We start from the raw sequence: 27,612 nt of genomic DNA on the forward strand, positions 1-27,612 counted from the left end.
GTAGTGGTATTTACCTTGATTTTATCATTAAAAATAATTATAGCATAAATTTGAAATATTTACACTAGTGTTAGATATGCAAATATAATAATAATTGCTAATGATTAATTATGCTTTAAATTATTTACGATTTTATAAAATTTATTATTTATTGCATAATATTTTTGAGATAAAAATTAAATACGTGCAATCACTTATAATTGGCAGCAACTAGACTCAATTGATGTAGACATAGATACATAAATACATATATCAGTAAATATGTATATACCAACATCACATGCCACCAATTAGCAAAATAAAGCAAATTTTTGCTTTTGTTTGTGTGTATGTGTGTAATTAGCCGCATCCTGGCACATTCATGGCGAATAAAACGTGTTAGAAATTAATATTTTGCCGCCGAAAATGCAAGTTCAACACACGTTCACTACAAAGCTGGCATTATCTAGCAATTATTTTTATTTAATTGCAATATAATTAATACAGAACAAATTTCTACAACACTATTTTTCGTTTTTATTAGTGAAAGTGGTTTGTATTGGCATGAATTTAATGCTTACGTTTAAGCCTAATTGCCGCAATAAAATAAATTGTGTGAAATAAAATAAATGGCGTTAAATAACAATGAATTGTAAATTGAAAATACAAATAGCTACTAGCATTAACTAAAAACAAACTTGTTTATCCATAATTTATAGTGTAAATATGTATTGCTGGCGTTAATAATAATCAATTTCATATGAACTATGACTCACCTTTTTGTATTATTGACTATAGCACATTCTTTAAGACAGTTTACTTAGACATATTGTAGCACAAATTAACACTGAAAAGAAATAAGAAAAAATAGTTTTATTTAATTTAATTTTTGCAAAAGACTAGCATAATTTTTATAAGTCATAATGAATATAAATATTTAATAAAAATAGTTATACCCTGAACAGGGTATATTAAGTTTGTCACGAAATTTGTAACACCCAGAAGGAAGCGTCGGAGGCCCTATAAAGTATATATATAAATGATCAGTATGTCGAACTGAATCCATTTAGCCATGTCCGTCTGTCTGTCCGTCCGTCTGTCTGTATATATAGGAACTAGTCCTTCAGGTTTTAAGATATTGTTTTGAAATTTTGTAGATGTTTTTTTCTCTTCAAGTAGCTGCTAATTTGTCGGAACTGCCGATATCGGACCACTATATCGTATAGCTGCCATACAAACTGAACGATCGGAATCAAGGGCTTGTATGGAAAACTTCCGCATTTTACTACATATCATCACGAAATTTGGTGTGAGTTATTGCTCATAGAAATAATTTAATCTCCGAAAAAATAGTTCAGATCGGTTTACTATAGCATATAGCTGCCATACAAACTGAGCGATCGGAATCAATGGCTTATATGGAAAATTTTCGCATTTGACGTGATATCTTCACGAAATTTGACATGGATTACTGCTTAAGGTAATAATATAATCTCCGAAGAAATTGTTCAGATCGGTTAACTATATAACCTTAATGTTTCTAGCAAACAGCCCGGCTAAAAAGAATTAGTAACATGTTTTCTTTTGTTAGTTAATTTTTCTTACGTCTTTAGATTTGCTTAAACACATAGTTACTAAAAGAAATGCACCTGTTTTTCTTGTTTTTAATTTATTTATTAAATGCACTTCAGACAGAATAAAAAAATCAATAGTTCCAATAGTGTGATTCACAGTTTCATCCGTTTGAGGTTTTAGATTACTAATAATTGTATCTCTCTAAGTATAAATAGAACTGTGACTTACAGTAACATCCGCTAGAGTCAAGATCTACAGTTTCAAAAACTTCGAAAGATCATAAGCACTCACGAAGTGGTTCGGAATTTGTGTTTCTTATACTTGTTATCATAAAGTTCTGCGAGCTATTCATTCTGTCCACGCAAAAGTAAAACTTAGTGTTCCAATGTGTTCGTTCTATAAAAAAAAAAATGATTTAATCATCTTCGTTTAGGCCGAAAGATACCTTGTCTTAAACTTCAGAAGCTCTTATGATATCTACAAGTCGTTTCGAATTTAGTTTTCATATTATCCGAACTATTTCAGCGACCATCTGATCTCTCGAAAAAACAGGTGATCTATACTAGAGTAAACGATTTAGAATCTATCATTTCTTGTGAATTTCCTAAATGTCATATAAAGTTTATGTTCTATACTAGAACCGAGGTTTAGAGCATGAGAACTGATAGAGTAGGCCTTCCGTCTACCGAACTTGGCAAGCATCTTCCAAGCGGAAGTACTAGGCATAGATAAGAAGCTCTATTGGCTAACTACCAGAGGATACAAAAAGCAATAATATAGATAGACAGGCGGCGCTCCTAGCCTTGTCGACGCCACTGACTAACTCCAGCGTAGTCCACAACTGCAAGAAGGCATTGAGCACCCTAAAAGACAAAGTACATTTATACTTGATCTGGGTTCCCGGCCACAGGAATATTTTCGAACGAAAGGGCAGACGAGTTGGAAAAGACGGGAGCCGTTCTAGACGAATCCGATACTGAACTAATACCATACCAGCTGGGGACGATCAGAAGAGAGCTCAACATACAATTCGAACAATTAGCTGAGAACAGATGGAAAAATTCAACAAAATATAAAATAACTAAACAGATATGGCCAAAATATGATAAGACTAGATGTGGGGTCTTATTAAATAGGTCCATAAAAAGTATTTTCAGACTTACAGCTACTATAACGGGTCATTGGATATTTGGAGAACATGCAATGCAAATGGATATGCCATACAATAACATTTGCCGAGATTGTGAACCAGAGGGGAAGGGAATAAGAAAACAATTTTCCACTTTCTCTGTGAATGTCCAGCCCTATCGCAGATCCGACACAGGACACTTGGAAGTAGCTTCGAAAAGACAAAGTGGTTTGAACGGAAAGATGAAACGGGATAACAGTAAATTATTAGGTCTTCGATTAGCGTATCAAAATGGCACATCTATTCATAATTGAGCCCATAAAATTATATAGCTGCACTTCTACCTACCCCTTTCTCAAATACGACTCAGGATGCCAAGTTTTAGCCTATTAGATAGTAAATTTTCTGCTAAAGATATTATGGTCCGTAAGTCTGTTTATCAGTTCATGTCAATTCAGTTTAGACCTTCCTCTAAATAGTGATAAAATAATATTCCTAGTATGCATTCCAAGCATACTTCTACCGATATGATAATTGTCTTTTGGAGCGATACCTGCGATATTTGTATGTATTGAAATTTGCAAACTATTTTAAGAGTACAACTTCCAAAGTTCATGGAAAGGTTTGATTAGTGTCTCACAACAACCTTTCACATATTGCACAAATCCTTGAGGGCGGTCGGTGTCAACTTTAGTCAAGTGACGTATTGAAATTGTGCCGAAAAAATATTGCCTGCAGCCAATCGCAGAGAGTATGAGAAAGTATTAGTGAAGACTTTAAGAATGCTCAATTGGGTACTTTGAACTTTAACATCCAAGCGCGTGGCAGTTGAATTTTACGCGAAAAATTTAATATGAAATTAAATGCATTAATTTAATACGACAGATTTGTAAATGTTTGGAAAATTTTCGTATTTTCTCAATAACAACTGGGGTTCAACGCTTGTTTTGGCAATTAATTTGCATAATGTTAATTTGCATATTTAACGATATAAAAAAGGTAAGCGTTGATTGGATATAAATTTCAAACACATACAAGAATTGGCGTACGAAAAGCGCATGCGCGTGTAAATTAATAAAATAAAAATGTCAAAAGACTGCCGGATCTACATTTACTGGGCGCAAAAAATCTCGACAGTGCAACGGTTTATATACATATATACATACACACACATATTTAAGCCAAAATCTCACATGGCACTTAACAAAGCCAAACGAGCAACTGAGGCTGACTGCATTCCAATCACACCTCCCGATCAGCTGTGTGTTTGTATGTGTTCTGAACTCTACACGCTTGTTAGTCTGCCTCTTGCACACCTCAAATGGAAACTGCTATCATTGTTGCTGTTTTTTTTTTGCATTGAATACAGTTTTTTGTTGTTGTTCTGTGTGTGTATGTTAGCAAGGTTTACCTTGACTCATTTTTTGCCTTTCAATTTCAAGCTGTATCTATTTATTACCAATTTTATTTGTTTGGATTTTTCTCCACACGTTCGCGTTAATTTCATAGAATTCGCACATTTCGGTTTCTGCCGCTGTTTGGCTACTTTTTACTTACTTTTTGTTGTTATTTTCATTTTTTATTCACATAACGGGTGTCAATTGATATTGACAATATTTACACTCATTCAATTGACTTGACAATTGCCTTTTTTTATCGTTTTCGCACTGACTTCTGCCTAGCGATAAAATTTCGACATTTAGTTGGGCGCAAATTTGCTCGAAAATGCTAGTGTGGTTGTACAATACAATCATTATTTTTTTGATTGCTTCACATACATATGTATTTATCTAATTAATTTGATACCATTATTTAATTTGTCATGCCATAATTGGCATGTGAGCTATTAAGTCATATATATATATATATATATATTTGGCGTAGGAACCGCTTTAAGCGATTATAGCCGAATCCACCAGAGCGCGCCACTCATTCCTCCTTTTTGCTTTTTGGCGCCAACTGGAAACACCAAGTGAAGCCAGGTCACTTTGCACTTGGTCTTTCCACCGGAGTGGAGGTCGTCCTCTTCCGCGGCTTCCTCCAGCGGGTACTGCATCGAATACTTTCAGAGCTGGAGTGTTTTCTTCCATCCGTACAACATGACCTAGCCAGCGTAGCCGCTGTCTTTTTATTCGCTGAACTATGTCAATGTCGTCGTATAAATCGTACAGCTCATCGTTCCATCGTCTGCGGTATTCGCCGTTGCCAATGTTTAGAGGACCATAAATCTTGCGCAAAACCTTTCTCTCGAAAACCCCAAGAGTCGTCTCATCGGATGTTGTCATCGTCCACGTTTCAGCGCCATACATCAGGACGGGAATAATGAGCGACTTATAGAGTTTGATTTTGGTTCGTCGAGAGAGGACTTTACTTTTCAATTGCCTACTCAGTCCAAAGTAGCACCTGTTGGCAAGAGTGATTCTGCGTTGGATTTCAAGGCTGACATTGTTGGTGTTGTTAATGCTGGTTCCCAGATAAACGAAATTATCTACAACTTCAAAGTTATGACTGTCAACAGTGACGTGGGAGCCAATTCGCGAGTGCGCTGACTGTTTGTTTGATGACAGGAGATATTTCGTCTTGTCCTCATTCACCACCAGACCCATACGCTTCGCTTCTTTATCTAGTCTGGAAAACGCAGAACAAACGGCGCGGTTGTTGCTTCCGATGATATCAATATCATCGGCATACGCCAGGAGCTGTACATTAAGTCATATGCCAGCATAAAATACAGACTTATGTATATATACAGACCTTTTATTTAAATAACCATAAAAATATACTAAGCTACAGTCAAATGTCAGTCAGTTAAACAGTTGCTGGCCAATAAAAGGAGCACACAAAGTTGCTAACTGCTAACTGTATTGTGTTTCCAGCCGACGCATTAAGTCACTCAGGCGTGTCGGTGTAATAATAAGTTGTAATATGTATAAGGGGTGTTCCAAAAGTACTATTTTAAGCATATTATTTGAGATATAGTGCTATTTTGAATTGAAGTTAGATCAACAACTGAACTGCAGCTGTTAAATAAGTCACTTCGTAGCCACTTATTCTCAAGGGATAGTTATATAAGAGGTGTTCCAAAAGTTTAATATTAGTTATATTATTTTGAATTACACGTTAGATTAGTAATCGGTCTCTAAATTAGTCTACTTTTAGACACTTATTCTTCAGGGATGATTTCATCCATACTCATACCATACTAGAATTCAGATTTGGACTACTCGCGGGAAATTTTTAGTAACGGGTGATTTTTTTGAGGTTAGGATTTTCATGCATTAGTATTTGACAGATCACGTGGGATTTCAGACATGGTGTCAAAGAGAAAGATGCTCAGTGTGCTTTGACATTTCATCATGAATAGACTTACTAACGAGCAACGCTTGCAAATCATTGAATTTTATTACCAAAATCAGTGTTCGGTTCGAAATGTGTTTATATCGACAAATTTTGTTCAGCGATGAGGCTCATTTCTGGTTGAATGGCTACGTAAATAAGCAAAATTGCCGCATTTGGGGTGAAGAGCAACCAGAAGCCGTTCAAGAACTGCCCATGCATCCCGAAAAATGCACTGTTTGGTGTGGTTTGTACGCTGGTGGAATCATTGGACCGTATTTTTTCAAAGATGCTGTTGGACGCAACGTTACGGTGAATGGCGATCGCTATCGTTCGATGCTAACAAACTTTTTGTTGCCAAAAATGGAAGAACTGAACTTGGTTGACATGTGGTTTCAACAAGATGGCGCTACATGCCACACAGCTCGCGATTCTATGGCCATTTTGAGGGAAAACTTCGGAGAAAACAATTCATCTCAAGAAATGGACCCGTAAGTTGGCCACCAAGATCATGCGATTTAACGCCTTTAAACTATTTTTTGTGGGGCTACGTCAAGTCTAAAGTCTACAGAAATAAGCCAGCAACTATTCCAGCTTTGGAAGACAACATTTCCGAAGAAATTCGGGCTATTCCGGCCGAAATGCTCGAAAAAGTTGCCCAAAATTGGACTTTCCGAATGGACCACCTAAGACGCAGCCGCGGTCAACATTTAAATGAAATTATCTTTTATGAAATTCTTTTATGCGTTTTTTTTTAAAAAAAAAGTTATCAAGCTCTTAAAAAATCACCCTTTATAACAATTTTTTTACAAATTTTTAGTAAAAAAAAATCTAATTTTTTTTCGAACTACGCCATTTTGCTAATTTTTGATATTTTTCAAAAATCGTAGGACATTGTATAGGAGATACCTTGAAGTTTAATAACATTTTTCAATCTCATAGGGAACTTTATTTGTGGCCTAATTTCAAATCGTAAACTAGAATTTGAAAAAAAGCTATATATAATGTACAGTATACTCTCGAAAAGTAAATAATCGCGGAAAAGTTAATCACCTTTAAGATTACACATGCACCTCGAAAAAGTAAATTTTTTAATTTGCTTTTCAGAGAGTGTGATAAAAAATTCGAAACGAAGCAAGCAGAGTTTTTTACGATGTTGCAAAAAAAAACACTTACTCTCTTGTTTATCGCGTCTTTTTAGTAAATAAACTCTCCTACTTGATCCACTGGTTTAAAAATGAAAACGATGCAAATCAGGTGTCAGATTTTTTGTATTGTCGTACAAAAATGGTCAGAAAATATATTGCAAAAGAAAAAAACAAAAGAATATTGAAGATTTTTTCTCTTCATAGTAAATGCATATGTATGTATGTAAATGTAAATATGTTTTTCATGTAAATCCATATGTTTTATTGAAGTAAATAAATGAATGAATATTTATAGTTTAAAAATGCATTTAATATTATAAAAACAGATAATTTATGTATATATTTGGAAAAGTAAATTATTCGAAAAAGCAAATTACCTAAAATACCAATCGATTTACTTTTCGAGAGTATACTGTACTGAGAATATTGGAACTATTGTATTCTCAGTCGTAAGCCTGAGATTTTTTTGTTAATATTTTCAAAAGAAAAGGTAATGAAAACTATTTTTACACACAACACTGCCGGTTTGGTTTTATAGAAATCATAAGTATAGTTGATATTCGGTTATTGCGGCACCATTTTTGTAGTATAATTGATCTTCCCCTTCAAACTAATCATCAAAGTCAACGCATTCTCTCTAGCGACTATTCTCTTAGCGAACAGAAAAATGTCATGCAGTGTTAGATCTAGACAATACAAGCAATGCAGAAACGATTTTAATTAAATTTGTTAGTGTGTTAATCGATTTTGAAAAACGATCGATTACTACTCACTCCCACCCTTTCTTCTGACTTCTCTTTTTGTCTAGATCAAAAATAACGCAATCTAAAGAAAGGAACATCTTCGAACAATATTGTTTAATTATAATGAAACAGTATTCTTTTGATTTGGGGCGGGATCGATTAGTGTTTATAATGCCTCTTTCTCTAGGGTCTCCTTTCGCCTAAATTTAAAATAAAATGCAATTTCCTCGAAAAAACATTTTCGAACAATATTGGTGTAGTTATATGGCAAGATAAATCCGGTCTTTGCCTTATCGGATAGTGGGAGTGATTCTTTTTCATGAATCAACTACCATCAACAGTGTTCCATTCAATGGATTATTATCTATCTGATCTTCAAACAACCAGTCTTCATATTCTACAAAATCCTACAATGAGAACTCTATAAACCACCAAATACTATCAAATAATATTATGATCTTTAAAATCACATCCAAACGTTCTTTTTGAACACCCTTTAGCACATAAATATTAAACAACCACATCCATTAAGCTCTTCAGTGTCTTTGTTACTGTTACGATTGCTGCAGCCGATTCTATTGTATTGTGTTGTGTTGCTTTTACGTCTACCACATTTTCATTTTTTGTTTATTTAATAATTTATTCTATACACTCCAGTTCACTACGTTCAATGCATAACTTACCTAACACCGGTGAGGCGACGCACCAACAGAGATAGCAAGTGCAATGCCAATAAATTCTAAAGCTTCGCTCGTGGGCTTTACAAACAAAGTCATGACGTTAAGTTTTTTTCTTTTTAGCACTTTTTTATTCTCACTGAATGGAAGCTGCGAACGACAAAATGCCACAGCAGGGGATTAACTTCGCTTCAACGGCACCTTTGACTGCAAACCGGTTTTTATTTCACTAAAATATATTCTCTACTAAAAGTTTAAGATGAAATTAAAGAATTTTCTTGTTAGCTAAAATTTGCACATTTATTGGACCAAAAAGTTGTTTACAAAGTCTGAACTGATGCCATTTTGATATTTTTGATTGTTTCTTCTTAGTGTTCAATTTGAACAGCTGTTATTAAGTGACATAGTGGTTGCCAAATTATTGCTGGAAGTTATTAAATCATTGTTGCTAGAATATACATACATGTATTATATTCGACAAAAGACTGAAATCCAAGATTGTTTTCAAAAACGATTTTTGGAAAAAATATCCCCCAATACAACTACAAAAAGATTTTAAATTTATATGTTTGATCAGTTAAAGCAGATACTGGTAGATAACTATACATTGATACAAATCATCGATTTTTTAAATTCGACTATAACCGATATTTTGATCAAAATCCCGCATGGATAAGGAGGCGAAGCGAATGGGTCTGGAGGGGAATGAGGAAATATCTCCTGTCATCAAGTAAACAGTCGGCGCACTCGCGTCTTGGCTCCCACGTCACTGTTGACAGTCATAACTTCGAAGTTGTAGAAAATTTCGTATACCTGGGAACCAGTATCAACAACACCAACAATGTCAGCCTCGAAATCCAGCGCAGAATAACTCTTGCCAACAGGTGCTACTTTGGACTGAGTAGGCAATTGAACAGTAAAGTCCTCTCTCGACGAACCAAAATCAAGCTCTACAAGTCGCTTATCATTCCCGTCCTGCTTTACGGTGCAGAAGCTTGGACGATGTCAACATCAGATGAGACGACACTTGGAGTTTTCGAGAGGAAAATTTTGCGTAAGATTTATGGTCCTCAGAACATTGGCAACGGCGAATACCGCAGACGATGGAACGATGAGCTGTACGAGTTATACGACGACATTGACATAGTTCATCGAATATGACCTGGCTAGGTCATGTTGTCCGAATGGACGAAAACACTCCAGCCCTGAAAGTGTTCGATGCAGTACCCGCCGGAGAAAGCCGAGGAAGGGGAAGGCTTCCACTCCGCTGGAGGGACCAGGTGGAGAGCGACCTGGTTACACTTGGAATCTCCAACTGGCGCCGAACGAGAGGAGTGGTGCGCTCTCATCGGTTCAGCTATAACCGGCTAAACGGTTGAACGCCAATCACATACATACAATCCGATTTTCTATACTAAAAGATACAGAGAAATCGGAAATAATCGATTACACGATAATAATACTACAACAATCGGCATGTTGATCAAATTCTATCAGCTTCAATAATCGATTTTTAATCGAAATCGACCCTTGATCAAAATCCAATACTCGATTTTCTATACTAAAGTGTCCAGCACGATTGAATGAATGAAATAATAGTGAAATCTCTAATTCTGCTCTAAGAATAAGTTCTTATAAGTTTAAGCATTTTGCTCCTGACTAAAATCCACCATATTTCATCGCCACATGTTTTTCTGCTATTTGCCAACGTTAGCTTATAATTTCATTTGCCATTTGCCAAACGTACACCTACACTCGTACTGGCTCAACTAACTTAATAATGTTATTATAACACATTCACACCGAAAAGCAAAAGTTTCACAAACTTTTCAGTATCTTTAAAATTGTTCAACTCACTAAAAACCTGACAGGAAGTAAACAAGCTGGGTGAAAACTTTTTGACCAACTTAATATCTAATTTCAACCCCGCTGCGCATAAAACTGTATAACCACTTTGTCGGCGGCAACAGCGAACAGAGTCAGCATTAAAGTTTGTAGTGCCGCTTAGTTGGCAGTTGTATCCAGCAATTGGAAAGTGGAAATTAGAGTGTTGGTTTGAAAACTATTTAAAAACAAGTAAGGAGAGGCTAAGTTTGGGTGTAACCGAGCTTCTTATACTCTCGCAATTTACCGATTTCATTTATTTTCACCACCAAGTTACATTATATCCAAGACTATATTTAGCTAAAATAATTCACATACATATATATTAACCGATTTATAAGGGTAAAGTCCACCGTATTTTTAAAAAACCTATATAATTAGATATATTTTTGGTATAGAGACTAGTGATGTGCGATATTGTTATTTTTAAATCACTGTGATTTTACATTGCTATTGTGATCGCAACAAAATAAAAAACGAATTTATGAGAATTTGTACTCCAATTTTTTTAATTTTTTACATTTGGGTAGATTACATAAATTCTGGGTATATTTAACTGCTTTCGTAATCACAGGATCCAAAATTATCGAAATCGCAACTAAAATTGTTACTATGATGCTGAACTGCAATTGCCACAGTGAATCGTGATCGAATTAAAATTACTGAACTCATATATGTACTGTGATCGAACAAATGCACTGAACTTCTTTATAGCTACTGTAAACGAACTCAAATTATTGAACTGCCATTGCGATTCTACACTGCTATTTATCGCAGTTGCTATATGCGATAGTGAAATATCGTTCATCCCTAATAGAGACACACTATTAGAAGACTAGCATTAAAATATCTGAGATATTTACCAATATTTTCCGTAAAAAATTTCGAAATCCGGGGTCTTGAAAAATTATAATCCGATTTCCACAATGTTTTCTCAAGCTATGCCACACCTGAAATACAGTATTTTTGTAAAGTTTTATCCCACTATCGTCATTGATTCCTGATGTACATATATTAAGTGAACGAATCTGATAAACATCAAACTTGTATTATATGGAATTAGGGGCGGTTATGACCCGATTTCGCCCAATTTACCCTCTTTTTTTAAACAGGGTGCAAAATCTATTTTTTTTTTTATTTGCAAAATTTAGTGCTTCTGACGTTTTAAGTTGGTGAGTTAACGCACTTTTTAGTAATTGTCATCATAACCTTGGGAGGTGGGCGTGATTATTATCCGATTTCATATAAGTTTGGTTTATATAGCTTAAGCAGTTTTCGAGATACAGTGGAACTTCCATAACTCAAACTTCCTTAACTCGAAGTTCTCCATAACTCGAACTCTTGAATTGGCAAAGTAAAATTTCATACAAATCTCCTTCCATAAATTGAACTTTTCGAATTTAAAATTTTGCTATCAGGGTACAATTTTAAAGGAATCCCCCTATATCGTATGGAGGAGAATATAAAATATTATTACTCTAATTGATTTCATAAATCATGTAATAAAAGCATGGGATACAGATAGCAAAGTGCAACAAACAAAATTACAGAAAACATGTTTTAACGTAGTTAAATAAAACTTTATGCGAAGTAAATTACTAAATCTGTGTATAAATCTATATTTTATAGCTCTGTTAAATAAAATGATGAAAAATATTTTCAAGTTTATTTTGAAAAATCTTGCATTTGAAATCAATATGGAATGGGACTAGTGAAAGATCTAGTCTGATCTCATTACTCTAGGCATTACATGATTAAAAGTTTTAACGGGCGGAACTTCCAAAGAGTCTTTCTCTTAGAACTTTAGTCGGATCGATTTTAAAAGTTTTGAAGAATATTTGAAACATATCATACTATTATATAAGCAAAAAACTTAAAAAATATTTAAATTTAAAATTTAACCTAAGGGGCCATCCATAAATTACGTCACACGAATTTAAGGACTTTTTAACCCCTCCCCCCTCCTTGTCATAAGTTGTCACATTTTGAACTCACCCCCTCCCCCCCTGACGTGACGTCACCCATTTTCCAATTGTATGGATTTATCATAAAATAAATCTATTTATTCTTATATTTATTGAATAATCTTTAATAAAATCAACATTTAGTTAAATATTAAAGTACAGAGACAACGAATGACTGGTCAAGAAATAATATATACTTAATTATGCTGCTGCGTGATCGGCGTGGTACAGAGCAGCCAATCGGTTAGCACCCAGGAGCGCAGCAGAGCGCGATATTGCCCTAAATTTTGAAATGTGATGTCACAAAGCTTTTCCCCCCCTGCCCCTTGTCACACAATGTCACTTCTGAATGATACCCTCCCCCCTTCAAGGTGTGACGTAATTTATGGATGGCCCCTAACCCCTAACTAACCAAGAAGATCCTCAAATCCGATGTATGGAACTTTAATAGGTTAATTTTCTGATCTTCATAATTTTTAGGTGTGATTTCCACTGAGAAGCACTTTTTGTATGAAGTTCTATCTCCATTAATTCCTGGATTATTTATTATAAAGTAAAAGGGATTGTTGAGATATCTACATAACTTATGTAATATTATGGAAATTTTGAAGTGGCCGCGCTTACAAAATTACATTTTAATAATTAGATCCATTTTACTAAGTTTTATGTTATAACACATTTGTTATTTGACAATGGTCCGATGCCAACCTCCACAGAGTACTAGGAAATACGCGTACCAAGTTTGATGAAGATATCTCAAGCTATCACTTTTACGGACAGACGAACAAACTAGTGATGAGCGATATTTCACTACCGGTGATTTTTTCACTGTGATTGAAAAATCGCGTATAGCAACAGCGATCAATTTTTGTAAATATCAGTGATTTAAAATCGCTATTGCAGTTAAGTAATTTGAGTTCGATCACAGTACCTATGGAGAAGTTCAGTGCTTTTGTTCGATCACAGTACATATAGGAGTTCAGTAATTCTAATTCGATCACTGTAACAATATCAGTTCGAAAGTAGCAATCACTGTTCATTACCAATATCATTCCAAAAGTAGCAATCACTATTCAGTACCAATATCTGTTCGAAAGTAGCAATCACTGTTCAGTAACAATATCAGTTCGAAAATATCAATCACTGTTCAGTACCAATATCAGTTCGAAAGTAGCAATCACTATTCAATGATCACAGTAGGAATATAAGACCGTTTTCACACGGGCAATTTTTGTTGCGGCAATTCTTAGTTTTATAGGAGAGGAGGCGACGAAGAGAGGAGAATTTCTCTCTCTCTCGCTTCCCTTGGTCGCCCCCTCTCCTATAAAACTAAGAATTGCCGCAACAAAAATTGCAAGTGTGAAAACGGTCTTAGTTGTGATTTCGATAATTTTGGATACGGTGATTACAAAAGCAGTTAAATGTACCCAAAATTTATTAATTAGTTAATAGTGATTACAAAAGCAGGTACATTTTGGATATTGTTAAAATTAATAAAAATGTATATGTAAAAAATTAAAAAAAAAAATGGTGTACAAATTCTCATAAATTCGTTTTTTTTTTGTTGTGATCGCAATAGCAATAAAAAATCACAGTGATTTAAAAGTAGCAATCACTGAAATCACAGTGATTCAAAAATAGCAATATCGCTCATCACTAGAACAAACAATGGAATGAATTCGTCTTTTCATAATATACTGTACTTAAATACATATATAACTCAATATACATATATTTATAGATGTACATATGTAAATGTGTGTACAAAACTACTGCACGATGCAAAAGAACTCATGGTATTTCATTTAAAAGAGAGAGAACTCCAAATCGTTCTCTTGACGCATACATGCATTACTCACCCTTCGCGATAAACGAGTAGGGAGAGACATACAATCTGCTAGCAGAACATTTATATAGACCGTTTTCACACGGGCAATTTTTGTCGCGGCAATTCTTAGTTTTATAGGAGAGGGGGCGACCAAGGGAAGCGAGAGAGAGAGAAATTCTCCTCTCTTCGTCGCCCCCTCTCCTATAAAACTAAGAATTGCCGCGACAAAAATTGCCTGTGTGAAAACGGTCATACATGTGTGTACGTAAGCACCTACGTACTGTTCGTGCGGTAAACGAATGCTATAACGTTCGAGATAAAACACATAGGAACAAAAAAACCACAAAATGTATTTTACAGTATCTCTCTATATAAATTCGCTCGCAGGAACGTATGAGAAACGAACATGAATGCGCTGTAAATTATTTCATTTGTTGTAGTGTTCATTTCACTCTTGCGAACGAAACGTGGTTTTTAGTGCTGGAAGAAGAAACAAAATTATAAGAATAATGCCTCGCCCAAGGAATATACTTTTGCGCAAAATACTAGACACAAATGAATTTAATAAAATCATTTGCAGATATGGATCGTGTGGGGGCAAAGTGCTAAGTGAACATGCCGGCAATATAGAGAGACATTTGCGCTTACTACATCCGGACTTACACGCCTCGTATATGGAAAAGAAGAACGCAATCAAGAAGGGCGAGAACATAAATATAACAAAAACATATAACTTTTTGGAAAAAAGTGCTAGTGCAACGAAAAAGTCTAATATTGAATTGGCGATAGTGGAGTTTTTTACGAAATCCGAACGACCATTAAGCATGCTGGAGGATCGTGCTTTCCAAGTGTTAGCACAACCGGCTTTCGCCACGCTGGCCAAGAGTGTGGATCGGAATAGTGTTTTGGAATTGATAAGCAGTTATGCGCAAAAGTTGAAAGTTGATATAATCGACGAGTTGAGTGGAAATTTATTCGCTTTAAAAATCGATTTGGCAACCAGAGAAGATATTACGTTGCTCGGCATTAATGTACAATATGTTAAAGATAGACAAATACAAATCAAATCGTTGGCCATAAAAGAACTACAGCTGCGTTATACAAGTGATTACGTTAAATCGCTGATAATGGAGGTGTTAAATGAATACTCGATTAATATGCATGAGATATTATCGATAACAACAGGCAATGATGCCACTATTTTAGACGCAGTTAATGAGTTAAATGAGGATTTACGTAGTTCCTTAGGTGTTGAGACGACCATTACAAATAAAACGATTAAAAAAGAAGGCGGTTTTAATAACACCTTCGAAGAATGGGTGGAGGCTAGCGAAACGGATTTTGCATCATATAAAATCACCAGTGTACTTAGTGGCATACAGACATTACAACTTTGTGTTGATAGCATTTTAGAAAACGCAGAGATTAAAAAGCATTTGGATAGATGTCACACTGCAATAAAAGCGTTGAGAATACATAATGGTTGGCGTATTCTGGGACTATCGGAAAGTAGTGATTGTAAACAAAACGTTTGTGTATTAAAATGGGCTACCACATATGAACTATTCGAAAAGCTACCCGATATGAAAGATATGATATCAACAAATACTAATTTATTTATAAAACTTGAAGAATGGAATTTCATTTACGAATTCTTGGAAGCCTTCAAACCAATTTATAAAGCTACATTGAAATTGCAAACGGAGCAAGTCTGCTATAGTGAACTATATATTGTTTTCATGCATATACTATTTGACTTGGAGAAAATGTGCAAAAATAAAATGGCAAAATCGCTTATTGAAGTTTTAAATAAACAAAAAACGCAATTGCATGAAAGTGATTTATTTAATACGGCCATATTTTTGGATCCTCGCATACGCGTTTGTCTGGACACGACGCAGAAAACGCGCGCTAAACAATATATAATCACGCTATATAATCGCATAAGCACATTGAAAGGTGAGCCTAACGGTTCGGAAACGAATGACTCGACTTTACTGGTCGAGATGACAGATGCCACAAATCAAGAACCAACGACCAGCAGTAAGGCAGCAACGTTTGGCGAATTTCTACAAAATTTAGATAGCGATCCTTTAGTGGCGCCATTTTCGTACTTAGAAAACGATATCACAATGTACGAGCGTCAGCCAAGACTACCATTGGGTGAGAATATAATCGATTTTTGGTTCTATCAACATAATACATTATCGGATATAGCACACCTGATATTGGCAATACCGTGTGCCGAAGTCAGTGCTGAACGTTTGTCTTCCGCCTTTCAATATATTTTCGCCGATAAAAAAAATCGTTTAAGCGCTTCTAATATTGATCATATACTGGGTGTTAAAATGAATGGTGTATTTAATTATGATATCTAAATTGTTCGAGTGAAGTCGAAGCCATTTATAACGAAATTTGTGTTTAATATAATATTATACGATAGTTTTAGCATTTACTATTAAAATATGTTTTTTTATTCAATTTCTGACAAGTGTGTTACTCAAACTGTATCCAACTATAATAAATGTCTACAAAATACACGCTTTGTTGTTTATTCACAGGCTTAGGTACATATCAGAGTACTGCAACGAGTAATAGATGTTTGTGTATACTGATACGTTACTCTGTCTGATTCTGTCACTTCGGTTCATGTACACGAGGCGTACCGTTTGTCTTCAAATCAGCGATAGAGAACAAATTTAAATCACTAACGATCAGCTTATGCCTGACTTGTTTATGAATGTTCGCATCAGCAGCAAATACCCCAAGTGATACAAACTAATGCTTCAATGATTGAAATGATCGACAGCGTTCGGTTTGTATATCATCCCCTAAACACTGATTTACTCAAGCACTTCTATTTAGAAGTTCTTTGTTCTGATGGCAAGTGAATGTATGTATATACATACATAGTATGTAGAGCACATAGTATGTATATATATGTTCCAATCAGTCCAGCAGAAAATTGTTATTGTTTGCTGTACTTATAGATTTACCCATAGATTTACTCGTAGATTTACCCAAAGTTTCACTTCAATTCAAACAATCGTCGCAACGCTATGAACTGACATGATACGATTGCAACCGAAGCCTGCCATACCGTTTAAACGATCGTGATTGCCGAAGAACAGATTGTTCGTGTTGCATCAGATCAGGCGGCTACTCGAATTGATTAACAATGTTGTCTATGCTGAACTGAATTGATTTGATTGTGTTTTTGGCACGATTGTTTGTTCTGATTTTATCATACTCGTTGCAGTTCTCTGGTACATATAGAACTTAACTGCAGCGAAGTTAATAAGAGAAGAAACACCGAAGAATAAACAAGGGCCGTTTGAGAAGTCAGTAAATCACATGAAATAACTTAATATGCAACACAAAGCAAAGTTAGCGAGTTGAATTCGATACATGAGAGTGAAACTGTCTTCGATTCGCCATTTCTCAGATCGCTATCTTTGCGCGCTGCTCTCTTATCTTTCAGTGCTACCAAGTTTTGTTGTAGAATTGTATCCCAGTTTTACAATTGTGAATGACTCAAATTACAAAAAAAAAAAACAAATATTTTGTTTGTTCTTTTCGCCACTCTCTAACACTCGAATCGTAAACCGAGTGCGCCTGCTCTTTACACATCAACTGGCATCTGATAACAAAATTTCAAAATAAATGTCTGATATGAAGATATACATATACTAAAGGGCTTTTCAATACGAGCTCGACAAAAGCGTGAATCGGCCGAAATATCAAAAGAGCGGGAAAAAATGGCGTCGTTTGCTGTCACTATCGGTCTACTTTTGTAGATAACCTATTGAAACTAATTTATATTTTTGCAAATCAAATCAATCAAATCAATTGAAAATATTTCATGAAAAAATTACTGTGTTATCAAACTGCCCTGCTCATTGTCATACCGCTTCAATGCAAAAACTGTAGGTAAGCATGCCCAGTGTTATTTAGTACAGACCAACACTGTGAGGCATTTAAGTACATATGTACATACATATACTATAGTGTTCTTTTACCACACGTTTCCAGTGGCTCAAGCGGAAAACCCGTTTAGTCAGCAGCCAGAGAAGGAAAACAAATGTGTTCGTTTCTGTTACTTTTTTTGTGAAACGGAACGGAACGAAACAAAAACGATTCAATTCATTTGGTTTTGTGAGAATCAAAATTATCGTTGATGGGAAGTGTTACATTTGTTTGCTAGTCACATTGCAAAAATGTACAATACATATAAATGTCACTTTTAAACACATTAATGCTCGGTTTCACAGTACGTACTCAGGTTGTGCTTAAGATAAGTCAGAAAAATAATGTTTTACAGTTCATACTTAAGTTATGCTTAAGTACTGAAAATGGGAGTCTTAATAACATGACTTAAGTAACAGCTGATTTTTGTTTTGAAATGCGTAGAATTTTGAATTATTTGTCAAAAGAATAACATAAAAAATTATTTACTGAAAAAGAAAATATGGAATCGCTTGAATTCTTTGGCGGTTTTATGAATTCCAACGAGTTGTAATAGGTGCCCCGAATCGCATGCGGTCAATTTCGGTGTCCTTTTATTGTTTACCTTCATTTTCAATATTCATTTTAATATTTTTACAATCCAATTTTATTTTTTATCAATAGAAATTTCCATTTCGTAAAACATATGTTTTCCATTGTGCTACCATATTTAATAATAAAATTTTATAGAAAATAAGCATCGACTGTGAAACGCAAAGGACTACTCAGTATACAACATTGCTTAGCTAAGACTTTATTTGGGCAGAACTTAAGTACGAACTGTGAAACCGGGCATAAGGCTTTTCAATTGTTTAAAATTAACTGCAGTATCGATATTTAGCGATCATGATCTAACGATCTGATCACTTTTTTAGTAAGAATTATAGATCATGATCTGACAATCTGAAGTAAAAACCATAATCATGTCATATTCGACATAAACTGTCCCCGTAAACAATCTGAAGAATGGCGAATCGAATTAGCAACTGGTATAAATTCTATAGACTTAAATAATTAAATGAAGATAGAAACTGTCGTATAGCCAACCTTGTACAGTAGTGAAGCGTACAAACCATTGGTACAAAAGTAAAATAAACTGGAATAAAAATGTAATAAACTGGCATGATAAAGAGAAAGAATTCTAACCGATTATACCACTTGTAGGGAGTATCTGAAAGATGCAGTATCAAAAAATGGAATTTTGACTTTAAAATCAAAGAGTAGTATCTTACTTCATAACTGGAGCGAACTGTCAAATTTTCACAGTACATAATTGTAATCAAAACCTTCGTTTCATCCGTTCATGCCGTAACGAACTTTTTTATAAAATGAAACAAAAACAGTTGTAATCACTATTTCTCAGATTTCGGAAGCCTAAAATATGCATAAATAACTATGTATTTCTACGAATCAACTGAAAATCAGAAAACAATTCGTTGGCACGTGTCATTGAAATGCCTCCCAAAAAACAAAACTTATTACCCTCTTATCATAACTTGAAAATAATGTTACAGTGAGTCAAAAAAAGAATGTGACAACCATAACACAAACATTCCGATTACCTTTCTAAAAATTGGCACGTAAGCCTGTAATAATTAACAGCAACAATGCTAAGATTATTATCACTTTTTTGTTACTAATAGCTGCGCAACTTGTTTACTTCTATTTTTACAAAATATACTCAGTAATTGTTGGTGCTTAAGCGCTTGCAGTAAACGTTATTTTTATAATAGTTCTACACGTTTTTTCGCCCATTTAACCACTCATTCGTACCCGTTTTTTTTTTGCTATCATGTTCGTTCATTTTGTAATATTTTAATCCTATTAGTTCGCTCAGTGCATGCGCTGATTGTTTGGGCTCATGGGTAATAACAGGTGCGCTGGAAATAGAGTTAGAGACTCTAATTTGCTGTTGTTACTCAAGTTCTACGCCATGTTCTTTCTGGGTTTTTTACCTAATCGTTGTTGTTGACTAAATTATTTAAGCTCCACTCCATGCTGCTGTGCCTCTGTTGGTCGTGTCAGCGCGGTTCACTGTGACACAACAACTTTGTTTTTGAGTTATTGTGTGTAAAACTGGAATAGCAGGTGATTTTGCACGGTTCTCATTTCAATTCAGTAGTATTTAAGTTGTGCCGGACGTCATTTCTGCTTCTTTCTCATATAATTATATTTAGAAGTATTAACTTGCCGGTCTCTGTTTCCAGCTAATTCCTTAAGTGTTTTGTAAATCTAACTTTTTCCGATTTTTATTTTAATTATTTATTTCTATATTGTTGGCAATAATGATTTTCTTTCTTACTTCGTCTACTTTTCTACAGTTTTATTGGTTGTCTTTCTTTCTATATAATAAATATTTTGTGCTTACGAAGGGGAGAGAATAAGTTTGTGGCCAATAAAAAATATCATGCTATAAATAGTAAGGCATCCGCCATGCATCCCAGAAACTCTTTGCAAGAGGCAAACTTTTTTAAGATGAGGATCTTAGATCGCATTCCATCACAAACTCAAGACAGTGACAATATTGCTTCAGTGACGACGCAATCAGCGTTGTTGTTGTTACAAAGTCAAATAAATGGTGATCCATAATGACACTACTTAGTCATTAATGTCACTATCCGGTCAATCACGGTATGTAGTTGAAATCTTCTTTCTAGCAGTCATATTCGACCAATAAGTCACTTGTTGAAGTGGAAAATTCTTTTGGAATTCTAATGAGTTCCACACTCATTGCCTGAAAGGTTCTAAACTTTCTAGCTTAGAAATTATCTGTCTAGGGCCGATGATGTTGGAAGACAATTTTGGTATAAGTTTAGTCTTTTAAGTATAAACAATACACATAGTACTTCTTATCAGGAAAATTATTAGAAGGAAGTTGCAATTCGATATCTATATATCTCGCCACATCCAAGTCTTCTTGTTACTTTTACGCCGTAGTCCATGGTTTTAAGAGCTCATTACCTGACAGACAGTAGGGGCTCTTACTCTTGTTAGTGATATGAGACTCGAATATTTCGAAGATTTTAGGAATAAAAAGATCAATTAGCCCCTGTTGTAACTTACTCAAAGGCTCTTTTCTAAATTTTAGATCACGAACTTATTAACCCACCTTAGCATGCTTGTTGTTCATATATGTACATTTGTCGTAGAATAACAAACAAAAAGCTTAATACTTAGTTGATTATATTTTGCGCTGCTTCTTGCTTGCCATTTGGTCTTTATTGTTCAGAGGTTACTGGCAACTGGCGCGCGCTTATTAAGCTTAAGCTCAAAGAAGTCCAAACTTAATAACAACCAAGACACATATTAGTTGCGAGTGTGGAAAATACTGTTTGGCTTGAATGTCTAACCAACTAATTGTATTTGTGAACAACCAACGTAGAGGGGATATTGTGGGACCAAACACAAGCTTCATACTTTTTCCCCAACTTTTAATAACTTTCAGTCTAAGCATGCCTCAGGGTATTGTACTTACATATGTATGTACATATGTGTGTAAACTTGATTTTCTACAATTTTCTAGTGTAAGCATAGAGCATTAACAAATACAACAATTATTTAACAATCGTGATGTAATCAATTAGTAGCGAGCCAGTTGGTCTACTGGTCGAACAGAAACAACGTTGAACCGTTTCGTCGCGATTCATTTGGAGGTTCATAGCCGGCGTGAATGCATTCATTATACTATTTAACATAAATAAACAATTAGATATTCGAGTATAGGTATATAGGTGTGTTTGTGTAACTGTTTCATGTTTAGAATATAACAGATCTGCCAGCGATGAGATAATTACAGATATGACTTATGATTGCTGTTTTTGTAATATCTATCTATACAGAAGTAGTATATAAACAGAAATGTGCGCTGTCTTTGATTTGTAAAGCTATGGAGAATACCGAAGCGAACAAACAAGTGGTATAAATTTCCCGTAATTTAACTGTAAACTGGTATAATCAAATAAAAGCTTGTGTTGGATTCGGCACTTCTTAGCTCGCTAAATTTCTGTTTGGTTCTCTTTTCGGGTGAGAACAACAAAAAAATTATTATAGAGTTGAAGTAAATATTGGTAACTCATTAAAGTGATATAAAGACTTGTAATACTAAAAGTGTCGAAATGAAGACGGAACGAAATTTTATTCAGAAAAGTCATATGAGTCCTTCTATTGTGGATCTGATGTGAAGAAAGTGTTGAAATTTGAAGAAATTCCGAATTAAACGAACAATGAAAATACATCCTTTCCGAAAGTCTGTCCTTTTGTGATACCCTTCCATACGACCTTTTACCGGTTGGACCATCGAAATCGGCAGTAAGGAAAGTTCGTTGTAAAATATGTTTCTTGGCTATTATAGGTTACAGGGTATCTATTAAGCTTTCCTCATTTTAGTCAAGTATTTTCAACACTCGACGCTTTAGTGTTTTATTTATATAATTTAACTGTAACTATTCAAAAGATAGTCTCGTAATTTATATCTATTTATTGTTGATAAGATCGTTGGGAATTGCATGCACTTAGTGCTGATTGAAAGAGTTTCAAGAAAGATAAGGAGTTTGAGTTTTTAAATAAGGGATCATAAGGAGGGATCAAGGTTCTCTTGTGGATCGGAAATATAAATATCGAAAAAGATAAAAATTGATTTACTATAAGCAATAGATATCCGATATCCACTAGATTTATCTTCGTATACTGCTTAATACAGATCAAAAGGAGGATATCGATATTGACAAATTTAATGAAATTTAAGTGAAATGATAAAAATTAGTTTAAAAAAAATATTTAGAAAATAATTAAATAAAATTAGGAAAATAATAGATATTGACACACTATCAAAGAAATAAATATACGTATAGAAAATATCAAATTTTAATCAAAAATAAAATGGATATAATACTAGAAAATAAGTGGAATTAAAATATATAAACAAACAAAGATTATAATAAAACTAAATCTGGAAGGACTACTTTGAGAAACTAGCAATTTGAACAACCCGAAATTATTGTTACCAGGACGAGTTGCACATACATAATAACACATAATAACAAATCGGACTAGTAGGCACTATCTAAGTCTGTTCTTGTTATTGTTGTATCGGCAAAAACCATTCGCCAAATAATTTTATGTAATGCTGAAGAGTTGACAGTCCTAGGCCGAAAAAAAATTAGGGTTCGATCCGGTAACATAGACCAGAATGTCGTGAGAATGTTCAAACTATGCATCTATTTATGGATCTACTTTATCATCGAAATAATGTTGAAATAATCTTATCATTTTTCTTCCTATTTCTTCCCAAAATTCGTTCTCTATTTACCCAAAGTTCGCGATTATTGCTTTTCTGAATATCACCCCATAGGTTATCAATGGAATTGAGGTCGGATCACTGCGCAGGTCAAGGCATGACCTTATTCCCTTTGATACGAAACCGCTCCTTGGGTAGCCGACTTATGTATATATTTCGGGTCATTATTCTGCTTGAAAAACCATTTCAGAGGCATTTTGTTTTCAGTATAAGGCAACATTGTGCTATTCAAAATATCAACGTACACATGTTGATCCATGTAGATATGTTGATCCAGCAGCATAAAAATAAAAGACAAGCCCAAACTAATATTTTTGACCCTCCAGATTTTAGCATTATAGGTATTCAGTCTTCGGTAAACGATGCACATACTGTCATGAACCTGTGCCTCCAAAAAGAACGACTTTACTTTCATCTGCCCATAATATATTTCGTATCTTTACCAATTTAAAGATAAGACTCTAACACTCGTTCTATTATTATTTTGAACATAACTGTACATTACCAAAAAAGGTCCAGTCCTCAAAAAGGCTAGTACCAGCACCAGTTGTGCCTCTCCAACTCAACCCAATAAATTTTTTTTATATGCCACAAGTACGGTTACAATTATTTTGTGTCTTCAGTGTTTTATTTATATAATTTAACTGTAACTATTCAAAAGATAGTATCGTAATTTATATCAATTTATTGTTGATAAGATCGTTGGGAATTACATACACTAAGTGCTGATTGAAAGAGTTTCAAGAAAGATAAAGAGTTTGAGTTTTTAAATAAGGGATCATAAGGAGGGATCAAGGTTCTCTTGTGGATCGGAAATATAAATATCGAAAAAGATAAAAATTGATTTACTATAAGCAATAGATATCCGATATCCACTAGATTTATCTTCGTATACTGCTTAATACAGATCAAAAGGAGGATATCGATATTTCTTAATTAAACAGTAAAAAAGGCTTAACAAACTGCGCAAATGAAGACAAATGTATAAATCATCTAATAGTGTCGTTTCCAGAAACGATCCATAAGTTCTCGATTAAGTCAGTTGAAGAACAACTGTAAAATGACACTTTGATTTATCAAAAATAGAAGGAACTATAAGATAGTTGAAACAGAAAGCAATATGTCGAGATCATTTTTCGATAACAGATGTTTTATCAACATTACAATAACAATCTGAAAATACTCGTTCTAAATCGAGGTCTAAGAAGTTTGAAAGTGATTGATTAAATCTTTGAAAGAGTACAGAGTTTAATATGCTATGGCTGTTTGATAATAAATATTTCACTGATTTCTCGTTTTTTCTAAAAATTTCCAATAGTATTTCCAAATACGTGTGAAAAAGTCAAGATCAAGGCTAATGTCAACTCAAGGTTCCAGTAGGTTACAAGATTGTACACAGTTTGTTTCTACTCACCTTCAAAGCTTTCCGCAATTTATACTACTCGGGACTAGACTTTATGGACCAGGTATATTGAAAAAACATAGATGCATATAATGAATATTAAAATTTTGATAGCCTAACTTTGTGAGCTTTCCAATCAAACCTAGACGAACCCTAATACCGACTTTCAACACCACAAATTCATTAGCGATTGACTTCATAGTAGTTATTAAACCCAACTAATTGGCAAAATAAAATACTTAGCTGAAGAAACAGTTATGTTTGCTAACTAAAGCCGATTGTGCTATACAACTAAAGCAGATATAAAGTTCTTCACAGTCATGCTACAAATATTTCAAATGACAAGAGCTGCAAAATGACAAAACATGTGACAGATTAGGAATGTTAAACTTAGAAAAAAAGGAAAACAGAACAGAATATAAGATAATTACGGACTTTTTGCCACGATGACTAAGCGCGAACAAATATTTGCAACATACAGAGTTAGTTATTTGCCAATTGCAATTAACACAGATTTTCTCAAGCATTTCCAAAACAAAAAAAAAAACTGCAAAACACAAACAAATGTACAGCTAATCATTTCCATTACATGTGGTCATACTTACTGGAGGGGCGGAGTACATACAAATGTTTTGAATGAGCTCCAGCAATGAGCGGAGATTCAACACCTGCCTCCCGCACACCTCACACAGAGTGGAATTAAAAATATAAAATTCCAACGTTTTTTTTTTATCCCCGTTATGCGATTAGTTATTTGTCTGCGATAAATATGAGAGACAGACATGACAGACTGCGCAAATATACGTATGTACATCACACACAATAGCTGTAATCAACAGACCAGTAGATGCAGTCGCGTCAAATAATAATTCATACGTAACTAATTGAATTAATAGAAGAGCAAAAGAAAATTAAATACAGTATGAAGAAAAAATCACGCTACATGCATACATATACATAGGTACATTTATATGAGACTTCGACTATTTACTTTTCAAAACACGAGAAGGACTGAGCTACTGCGCGCTGCCATCAGCAAACACGAATCTTTTATTAAATAAATTAAACGTAAAGGAAGCATTAAAATACTACTAATATTAATAGCAATAATAATAAAATACTAAATAATGCCAGCGAATTAAAGATGTGTGTTGAGAGAACAAAAAAACGGTTTTTTCTTCTGACATTTCGTGTGGAAGAGATTTATGACTGAACTAAATGTGCAATGATGGTATGAAAAAATAAAAACAAATAGCGAAAAGTAACGGTGCAACATGTGGATAGGTATGAGAAAAGGCGAAAGTGAGACAAATTTAATGAAATTTAAGTGAAATGGAAATAAAGTACTAAGTGGAAATTAAAAAAAAAAAAATATTTTTAAATAAAAATTTTAGAAAATAAATTAAATAAAATTTGGAAAATAATAAATATTGATATATAAGAGAAACCACAAAAATATAAAAAACAAATATAACAACCCAAATTTTACTAAAAAATGAAATGGATAATATGTAATACTAGAATATAAGTGGAATTAAAATATATAAACAAAACAATACAATAACTATTAAAATAAAACTAAATCTGGAATAATATTATAAATACTTTGAGAATACCAGCAATTTCAACCACTCAAAATTATTATTACCAGCATGAGTTGTTCGTACATAATAACAAATAACTAGTAGGCACTATCTTAGTCTGTTCTTGTTATTGTTGTATCGGCAAAAACCAATCTCCAAATAATTTTATGTAATGCTGACTGAGTTGGCAGTCCTAGGCCGAAAAAAAATTGGGGTTCGATCCGGTAACATAGACCCGAATGTCGTGAGAATGTTCAAACTATGCATCTATTTATGGATCTACTTTATCATCGAAATAATGTTGAAATAATCTTATCATTTTTCTTCCTATTTCTTCCCAAAAATCCTTCTCCATTTACCCAAAGTTCGCGATTATTGCTTTTCTGAATATCACCCCAAATGTTATCTATGGAATTGAGGTCGGATCACTGCGCAGGTCAAGGCATGACCTTATTCCCTTTGATGCGAAACCGCTCCTTGGGTAGCCGACTTATATATTTCGGGTCATTATTCTGCTTGAAAACTCATTTCAGAGGCATTTTGTTGTCAGTATAAGGCAACATTGTGCTATTCAAATATCAACTTAGACATGTTGATCCATGTAGATACGATATATGGGCCCAGCACCATCAAAATAAAAGACAAGCTCAAACTAATATTTTTGACCCTACAGATTTTACCATTATCGTAGTGAGGTATTCAGTCTTCGGTGAACGATGCAGATACTGTCATGAACCTGTGCCTCCAAAAAGAACGACTTTACTTTCATCTGTACATAATATATTTCGTATATTTTCCAATTTCAATGATAAGACTCTAACACATGCACTATTGTTATTTTGAAGACAACTGTATATTACCAAAAAATGTGCAGTTCTCAAAAAAGCTAGTTCCGTATCAGTTGTGGCTCTCCAACTCAACCCGATCAATTTTTTTCTATGCCACAAATACCGTTTTGATTATTTTTTAAATTTCAATGAAGTAAATTAATTGAAAAATTGGTAGAACAAAGTAGAATTCAAAGAAACATTAAAACAATTAAAGAAACACAAATCAAACGACT

The 27,612-nt window shown here is 34.2% G+C and overlaps 1 protein-coding gene across 5 annotated transcripts in view; it reads right to left on the reverse strand.

Moving 5' to 3' along the window:
- The window catches only part of LOC105215175 (protein phosphatase 1 regulatory subunit 16A), a 111,793-nt gene that overhangs the window by 78,712 nt on the left and 5,469 nt on the right, over positions 1 to 27,612 (reverse strand). For all 5 annotated transcript variants that reach the window (XM_054229670.1, XM_054229669.1, XM_011189001.3 and 2 more), the window contains exon 3: positions 756 to 826. The gene's annotated coding sequence lies outside the window, so the exon portion shown is untranslated. The remainder of the gene's footprint in view (positions 1 to 755; positions 827 to 27,612) is intronic.

Source organism: Zeugodacus cucurbitae, chromosome 4 (genome assembly GCF_028554725.1).
Source record: "Zeugodacus cucurbitae isolate PBARC_wt_2022May chromosome 4, idZeuCucr1.2, whole genome shotgun sequence".
NCBI classification, from domain to species: Eukaryota; Metazoa; Arthropoda; class Insecta; order Diptera; family Tephritidae; genus Zeugodacus; species Zeugodacus cucurbitae.